The sequence below is a fragment of the Acomys russatus genome, chromosome 19 (genome assembly GCF_903995435.1).
Source record: "Acomys russatus chromosome 19, mAcoRus1.1, whole genome shotgun sequence".
Classification (NCBI taxonomy): Eukaryota; Metazoa; Chordata; class Mammalia; order Rodentia; family Muridae; genus Acomys; species Acomys russatus.
In genome coordinates this window covers 39689137-39698453 of record NC_067155.1, presented here as the reverse complement: position 1 = coordinate 39698453, position 9317 = coordinate 39689137, and the positions used below count along the sequence as shown (strand labels likewise).

The 9317-nt window shown below is 46.2% G+C and overlaps 1 pseudogene; it reads left to right on the top strand.

Moving 5' to 3' along the window:
* Positions 1–802: 802 nt before the first annotated feature.
* LOC127203145 (60S ribosomal protein L27a-like) lies at positions 803–1279 on the top strand (annotated as a pseudogene).
* Positions 1280–9317: the final 8038 nt, after the last annotated feature.

Sequence of the window (9317 nt, the reverse complement as noted above, 5' to 3'; positions counted from 1 at the left end):
TGTGGTCACTTGGAAGAGGGAGATTCCTCTTTGGACTGGGCGGGTTTGGCAAGCTCTACTTTCATTTCTGTTTCTGTGATTAAAAAAAAAAAAATAGCCCGGGGAAAAGAAACTTAGGAGGGAAAGGAGTTTGTATGGCTCACAGTTCCGTGTCACAGTCTGTCCCTGTGGAGAAGTTAAGGCATGATCTTGAGACGGATAGTGACATCACATTTGCAGTCAAGAGCAAAGAGAAGGGCTGGAGAGATGGCTCAGAGGTTAAGAGCACTGGCTGCTCTTCCAGAGGTCCTGAGTTCAATTCCCAGCAACCACACGGTGGCTCACGACCATCCATAAAGTGATCTGATGCCCTCTTCTGGCTTGCAGGTGTACATGCAAAAAGAGCACTCACATAAAATAAATGAATCTTTAAAAAAAAAAAAAAAGCAGAGAGAAATAGATGAAAGCATTAAACTGCCTGCTTGGTTGTTCTCAACATTCTTGATTTCATCACGGTTCAGGAACCCCTGCCTAGGGAATGGTACCACCCACAGTGGGCTGGATCTTTCCACATCAATTAACTTAGGACCATCTCCCACTTGACAATTAACATTGTCACGGTGCTCATGGGAGTATCATAGAAGCTTCCATCAATGGGAAGGAGCTCCTCTTGCTCGTGTGAGAAACACACGGATGGTCACAACTTATGTTTCTCTATGGTCTCATTTTGTGACCATAGTAGTAAGTATTTGAGTTGAGTGCAAGATAATAAAATACTAATAATAAAAATAAATAAATAAGCTCTTTCTTTTCTGCCGCCGCCATGCCATCCAGACCAAGGAAGACCCGAAAACTCCGGGGCTACGTAAGCCACGGGCACGGGCATGGCTGCATCGGTAAGCACCGTAAGCACCCTGGAGGCCGCGGGAATGCTGGAGGCACGCACCACCACAGGATCAACTCTGACAAACACCACCCAGGTGACTTTGGGAAAGTTGGTATGAGGCATTACCACTTAAAGAGGAACCAGAGCTTCTGCCCAGCTGCCAACCTGGATAAGTTGTGGACACTGGTCAGTGAGCAGACACGGGTCAATGCTGCAAAAAAACAAGACTGGAGTTGCTCCCATCGCTGATGCTGTGCGATTGGGTTACTACAACGTTCTGGGGAAGGGCAAGCTCCCTCAGCAGCCAGTCATTGTGAAGGCCAAATTCTTTAGCAGAAGAGCTGAAGAGATGATGAAGGGTATTGGAGGTGCCTGTGTCCTGGTGGCTTAAAGCTGCCTGAGGAGGTTAATTAAATGCTAAACTTTCCATGTCTGAGTAATTCCTTCAGTGACATCTCTATGTATCCTTGTCTATATGCTGGGAACCTGCCTAACAGATCTAAGATGTGAGGAAATGTGGGCCAGTCTGTAATAAATGTTGCCCAACTTCACACGACTATAAATTCATGGGTTCCTGTGTAAAATAAAATAAATAAATAAATAAATAAAATTAAAGTTGGTAGAATAAAAATCACCAATATATTTCATTTTGTTTGTTGTCTAATTTTTATTCTATCCACTGGGGGCTGCCTACCACAGCCTGTGTGTAGAGATCAGAGGACAACTGTGAGAGTCAATTCTCATGTGGGTCCCAGGAATCAAACACAGGTCACTGGGCTTGGTGGCAAGCATCTTTACCCACCCACCCTTCTAGTTGGTTCTTATTGGAACTTTGAGACAGGGTTTTGTGTAGCCCAGGCTGGCCTCAAACATGTCATATAGACAAGACTGGTCCTGAACTACTCTGATCATCCTATGTCCCAAGTGTTAGGATGACAACTATACACCACTGTGCCTAGCTTTCAACATCTCTTTTCTAAAATTGCAAGTGTTTGTTTGGAGGGGCTAATGCCACAGCTTACACGTGAAGGTCAGAGGACAACTTGAGAGGGCCAGTTATCCTCTTCCACAGTGTTGGTCTTAGCACTCAGCCCTGGTGGCAAGCACCTTTAACAGCCGAGCCATCTCACGGCCTTTTAATATTGTCTTTATTTCTTTGTTTGCTTGTTTCTTTGTCTTGAGACAGGGTCTCTCTATGCAACCCTAGCTGTCCTGGAACTCCCTAAGTAAATCAGCCTGGCCTTGAACTCACAGAGATCTGTCTTCCCCTGCCTCCCAAAGCTGGGATTAAAGGTGCATGCTATCATGCATGGCTTTCTCGACATCTTAAAATGAAGCCTGAAAGCAATATTGAGAAGCCAGGTATGGGGGTGCACACCTTAATCCCAGCGCTCGATGAGCAGAGGCAGGTGGAGCTCTGTGAACTGAAGGACAGCCTGGTCTACACAGAAAGCTCCAGGCCAGGCCAGCCAGGGTTACACAGTGAGACCCTGTCTCAAAAAAACAAAAAACAAACAAACAAAACCAAAAAAGCAATCTTGAGAATAAAGATACATTTGCAGAGGACATCATGGCCCATTTACATGATTTCATTTCTCTCTCTCTCTCTCTCTCTCTCTCTCTCTCTCTCTCTCTCTCTCTCTCTCTCTGTGTGTGTGTGTGTGTGTGTGTGTGTGTGTGTGTGTAGCAGAGCAAATATATATTTATTGAGGAAAAATTAGAAAAAACTCCAGTAGAGAATAGGAAAGGCTCTGATGGATGAAGATCCTGCATGTGTGTGTGAAATATATACATATGATACATAAATACATACACACACACACACACACACATATATATATATAGACACAGGCTACTGAGTGATATATATGAGAGAGATAGAAATGTCTCACCTAAAACTTAATACTTTTTTTTTATTTGAAAAAACCAGCCAGACAGTAGTGTTTTGTGCATGTTTCTTAACACTGAATATAAAATCAAGTGCTTAACCGGTAGCCCAAGGCCAGCTTCCATTGGCCATATGACCTCAGGCATAATCTATTGTTGCTGATTCTGGTAAGAATTAATAACCTCATAAAGTTAAGCACAGAGCTTATCCCCTTGGAAGGACTCGTCCAGTGAGTTGAAGCCGTGAAATGACGTCATTTATGGATTTATGAGTTACAAAGGAAGCGTGTGCAAACACGTTCCAGATAGTTAATTGTTTTCTTGCTTTGGTTTTGTTTTGTTTTTTGCAGAGAGCCTATGAAAGGCAGCCCAGGGCGCCTGAGTTTTCTCACAGTCGAGCAGAAACTGAACCAGGGATTGGGTCTCAGCTCGCTCTGGCGCTGATCTCTTCTCTTTCAGCGTCCTCTTCCCAGAGGGTGGGCGCCCAATAGCCACCCACCCTGCACATGGCAGCAAGAGCGACTGTCGCTGTCTTGGAGATACCAAGGTGGCGGGGGGGGGGGGGGGGGGGGGGGGGGGGGGGGGGGGCACTGGGTGGCTTCTGCTAGTGCAAGCAGAAGAGTGCGGTTAATGTTCACTCAAACAGGGTGTCTTAAGTTTCTATTGCTGTGATAAAACAGCATGACCAAAAGTCATCTGAGGCAAGAAGGTCTATTTCAGCTTCCAGGAACCTGGAGGCAAGAACTAAAGTAGAAGCTATGGGAGACAACCGCTTACCGGCTTGCTCCCCGTGGCTTCGCTCAGACCGCCTTTCTCCAGGTCCACCCACCCAGGGTGGCGCCAGGCCCTGTGAGCTACGTCCTCCCACTCAAATCATCTCACTCAAGGGAACGCACCACAGGCTTGCCCCCAGGCCACTCAGGTGGGGCCATTTTCTCAAATGAACTTCCCTCTTCCAAAATGGCTCTCCCTGTGTCAAGTGGACATAAAACCTAGCCAACACGCAAGGGCTGAAAGCCACCACGGTGACACGTGGTGACTCTAGGGAGGATGAGGCCAGAGGATCGTGAGTTTAAAGCCACCAGGAGCTACATCTGGAAACCCTGCCACAAAAGAAAGCAAAAGGCAACGCAATGGGTTCCACAGCAGCCTGGTCTGTATATCGAGACTCTGGGGGTCGGGGTGGGGGGGGGGGGGGACTGTCTCAGAGAAAGGCTCTGCCTCAAAAAAGAGAGAGAAAGAAGAAAGAAAAGGAGATAAAATGGGAAATGGGAAAGGAAATCAGTTATCAAACGAAAGTGAAAATTTGATTTTTTTTTTAAAAGTCTTTGCTGTCTTTGACACAGAGTACCATGTAGCCCAAATTGGCCTCCATATATATGCGCAGGCACACACACACACATACAGGTGTGTACATAGTGAGGGATGGCTCTGAACTCTGACCCTCCCGCCTCTACCTCCTGTGTGCTGTGATTTTACAGGTGCGGGCATCCTAGTCAGTTTTTATTGTCAATTTTACACAACCTAGAGTCACCTGCGACCAGGAAAGCCTCACTCGGGGAGGAGCTGCCTAGATCAGATTGACCTGTGAGTATGCCTATGAGCTTGTTTTGGTTTGTGAACTGATCTAGCACACCCTGGGCAGCACCATCCCCTAGGCAGGTGGTCCTGGGCTATATAAACAGCTACCTGAGCATGCACCTGTAAGCAAGGCAGAGAGGGAGCCAACAGCATTCCTCGATGGGTCCTACCTGTAGTCCTGCCCCGGACTCCCTCAACAGTAATCCACCACACAAAGCTCAAAATTTGGTTCTTTCGAACATTAACAAAACTGACAAAACTTTATCTAGGTGGATGAACTAAAAGAAAAAAAAAAAAAACAGAGATAGTAAGAAGACTCAAATTACTATAAAATTCTAAAGAAATCCAAAGGGTCATAAGAGTATCGGAAAAACCACATATCAAACAATTGAAAACCCTAAACAAAATTATCGAAATCCTAGACTCACAGAACTCAAGACCCACTGTCTTGTTTTACTTTGGTTTTGTTTTGTTTGTTTGTTTGTTTGTTTGTTTGAGACAGGGTTTCTCTGTGTAGCCTTGGCTGACATGGACTCACTTTGTAGACCAGGCTGGCCTCGAACTCACAGAGATCTGCCTGCCTCTGCCTCTGCCTCCCCCGAGTGCTGGGATCACAGGCGTGCACTACTGCACCAGATTCACTGTCTTTTTTTTTTTTAAGACAGGGTCTCGCTATAAAGCCCCGTCCAGCCTTGAATTCACTGTGTAGATCAAGCGGGCTTCAAACTCAGAGGTCTACCTGCCTCTTGAATACTTGGACTAAAGGTAGGTGTCACTATACCTAGGCTGAACACTGTCACTTTATTATTATTACATTTTCATCTATCGGGGGGGGGGAGGGGTGTTGTACACACATGCCACAACTCACAGGGGAGACAGAAAACAGCTTGTGGCAATGGGAATTTCTCCTTCTGTCGTGAGGATCCCAACAACTGAGCTCAGATCATCAGGACTGGTGGCAATCACCTTTACCTGCCAGCTCATGACTTTTAAATTAAGAGGAAAAACCTGAGATGTGCACAGCGTCACAATGTGCATGTTTTACTGGTGAAGGTGAGGCACGGGTGACTCCAAACTGTCAAGGAAAAGCCTCTCAATGGGCTCTTGGGAACAATGACTTACTCATGTGTCTGTGTAGAAAGAAAAGTTCTCTCTCTCTGTCTCTCTCTCTCTCTGTGTCTCTCTCTCTGTCTCTCTCTGTCTCTCTTTCTCTGTCTCTTTGTGTGTTTGTGTGTGTCTCTCTCTCTCTGTCTCTGTCTCTGTCTCTGTCTCTCTCTCTCTCTCTCTCTCTCTCTCTCTCTCTCTCTCTCTCTCTCTCTCTCTCTCTCTCTCTCTCTCTCTCTCTCTCTCTGTGAGACAGGGTCTCTTCATGTAGCCCTAGTCATCCTAGACCAGGCTGGGCTGTGAGCAAGGCTGACCTGATCTTCATAGTGAGTTCAAAGCCAACCAGGTCTATATTACACCACTTCTTTTAAAAAACAAAAATAAATAAATAAATAAATAAATAAAAAGATAATGAAGAACTGGGTGTACTCAGAGATAGAGCACTTGTGTGTAGTGTGTGCAAGCCCTTAAGTTCATCCCCAGCACCAAGACATGAGGGGGAAAGTGTAATATAGCTGGGTGGTGGCACACATCTTTAATCCCAGCACCTGGGAGGCAAGGCAGGCAGGTCTCTGTGAGTTTGAGGCTAGCCTGGTCTACAGAGTTCCATGACAACTAGGCCTACACAGAGAGATCCTGTTGGGGGGGGGCAGGAGAGGTAATACACACACACACACACACACACACACACACACACACACACACACACACAATGTATACATTAAAAAGCTTGACAACAGAGGCAGGAAGATGGCTCACTCAGTGGATAAAGGCGTTGGCCACAGCTGACAACCTAAGTTAGGTGCCCAGAACCAAAGTGATAAAAAAGGAGGGAGGCCCAATTCCCAAGAGTTGTCCTCTGAGACCCTCCATACACACACACACACACACACACACACACACACACACACACACACGCTGTGGCACACATGTGCCCTCCCTGCGCGAAATAAATAAATGTGAAACTTTATCATTAAAACATCATAAAAGTAATACCTAGGGTTCTTTTGAAAAGTTGGAATGGTGATATGGTGATTAAGTTTGTTGGAATTTTCGCCCAGAGAGCACAGAGCTGTTAAAGGTGACTAGTCAAGTAATAAATGCATTAGAAGATTTTATAGGACAAAGGCAAATACTTAGAGAGATAATAAAATCTAACGATAAGAGAGGAAGCAGGAAGGAGGGTCATTAACAACATCACTCACATTAAACCAATACATATGGCTAAAGAAATAGAATTATGTACCAGCCAGCAAGATGGCTCAGTGGGTGAAGATGCTTGCTGCCAAGTCTAATAAGCTGAGTTCAATCCCCGGGACCCCCTGTGATGGAAGGCGAGAACTGACTCCCAGAAGTTGTCCTCTGATCTCCATTCATGACCTCATGCCCTGTGAGTCCTTGAGAGTGCAAAATAAGTAAATGTATTTACAGAAGCAATAGGTCACTGTCCCTTGCAGTGCCCCAAATAAACTTGATTTTTGTCACTGAAGGAACATTGAAACATCATAGACACCAACGTTTCTCTAGGCAAAATAATAAGAACAAGTTACCAACTAAGAAATTACACTGGGTGCAGTGGGACACACTTTTAATCCAAGCACTTGGGGGAGGGCAGGGGGGTTGTGAATTCCAGCCAGTCTTGGTGACCTTGTCTCAAAAAAGAAATAACACAAAATTCTGAGGACTGTGGCTATAGCTTAGTTACTTGGTAGAGCACTTGCTAGCACATATGAAGTCCTGTGTTCCATCCCAAGTGCCGTGTACATTGGTTGTGGTAGCATAATAAGCCATGCGAGAGAATTATTGACAATCAATATATAGAGAGAGACAATTATTGATTGTCAATATATATTGGTTTTTCGAGACAGGGTTTCTCTGTAATAGCCCTGGCTGTCCTGGAATTCTCTTTGTAGACCAAGCTGGCCTCAAACTCACAGAGATATACCCACCTCTGCCTCCCAAGTGCTGGGATTACAGGTACACGCCACCACGCCTGGTTCAATAATTAATTAAGCCAATTAAACTTTGAAGAGTTGATTTGGGTTTCTCTGTGTGTATACTTGGTTGTCTTGGATTGACTTTGTAGACCAGGCTGGCCTCGAACTCACAGAGATCCACTTGCCTTTGCCTTCTGAGTGCTGGGATTACAGGCATGCGCCACCACCGCTCAGCTTTAAGTCCTTTTTACTGTGCCTCTGAAAAGTTTCATGATGTCCAAGCTCAGAGATACAGAGATTTTGAAGGCCAGACACCCCATAATTTGCATCCAAGTTAGATGAGGGGCAGAGTACCCTAATTCGTTCCTGCCTGGCAGAGCACAGCTGTTGATTTAGGCATCACTTGCCAACCATTTTGTCTGCTAGCCCTGACCATGGTCAAGGCTATGGACATCTCAAATGTGTTGCTCGAGTCGATGTGATGGCGGGGAGAGAGGGGAGAGAGTGGAGAACTGTCTAAGCAACTGCAAAGTAGAGCCAGAACAGGATGGCGTTCCTTTAGTCAGTTGAGTGGTCCACGCTGTAGTCCTAGTGCTTTCTCGAGGTGGAGGCAGGGATGATCGGGAATTCAAGGCCACCGTAGGCTACTGAGGCTTGAGCTATAGGAAGCCATGCATCCAGAACAAAGAAAAACTGGATGGAAGAGCAAGATTCAGGCCTCTTAATGCATCCCTGCCTTGCTCCTTGCTCCCATCCAGGCTCCCCTAGGCCCTGGGCACTGTGACAAGGTTTCTGTTTACAGTTTAGCTGTGCATCCTGGGTGTGTGCTTGCGAAAAGCTAAAAAACACGAAGTGTTTTCCACGGTCGACAGCCGAGGAGCTGCTCCAGGCGTGGCCTGCAGGTATTAGCAGGCCAACTAGGAGCCACATCAGAAGCCTAGGTTGCCTAACTGACTTTGGCTGAGGCTCTAGGGACATTCAGTATGCACATGGAGCGGCACAGGAAGGGAAGGGACCTGCTTGAAATTTCCTTGCCTTGATTTGGGGAGCATGCAAAGTTGGCCATGTGGCCAGGTATCCTGGGGAACAACTGGAGCCCCTAGCTTATCGTGTCTTTGATGTTGGGAATACCAAGGTGGGGTGATGAGTTGCCCAGACCCATTGTTAGTTCCATATTAGGATTAGGATGTTGAGGTCTCTTTTGCCTACCAACCCCTTCATGGACACGCCACTAAATACCATCTCATTTCATTCTTACTCAGACCATTGCTGTAAATGAAAGAAGGAGAAGCCTAGAAGATTTTCTTAAATTGGCTAAACCCCAAAGGAAGCAGGGAGCCTTTTGAGCTAACGCTGGATGATCTTGGCGTCAGCCTATCTGAGGTCCACAAAACTCCTTGGAGAAACAGACTTAGAAGAGATTGAAACTCACAGCTACAACCAGAGATAGCAACTGACCCGCCTGTCCCTGTCCCTCCCCGGAGATGGGATTACACACTTCCCCGAGCAAATGGCGGAAAAAAGAGAAAAAAAGAAAGTTAAACCACTGGGACGTTAGACCCCCTTATGTTAACTAGGGTCCCCACTTGCTTGGGAGGCATTGGAAGGGAAGAACGCATAAGAAGCCCACCACATCAACGCCCGGGGTCGCTTCCCCAGACCTTTGATTTGGGGATTGGGATCGGTCCAGCCCGGGCTGAATTAAAGATTCCTCTTGTATTTACAGCGGTTTCGAGTCTTTCTGGTTCTTTTTTTGGATCAATCTGGGCACAGCATAGGTAGCCTTTGTTTACCATGGCAATGGAATAGGCAGGAAGCCAAAACAGGCGGAGGCATTACTCACAGGCATGACCCCTTACTTCCTAGCTTTCATTAGGTGGTAAGTAGAAGCCTCTGGACTTTATATGAGAACTCTAACCTTGGAGCCAGGGTGTTTAACGAGC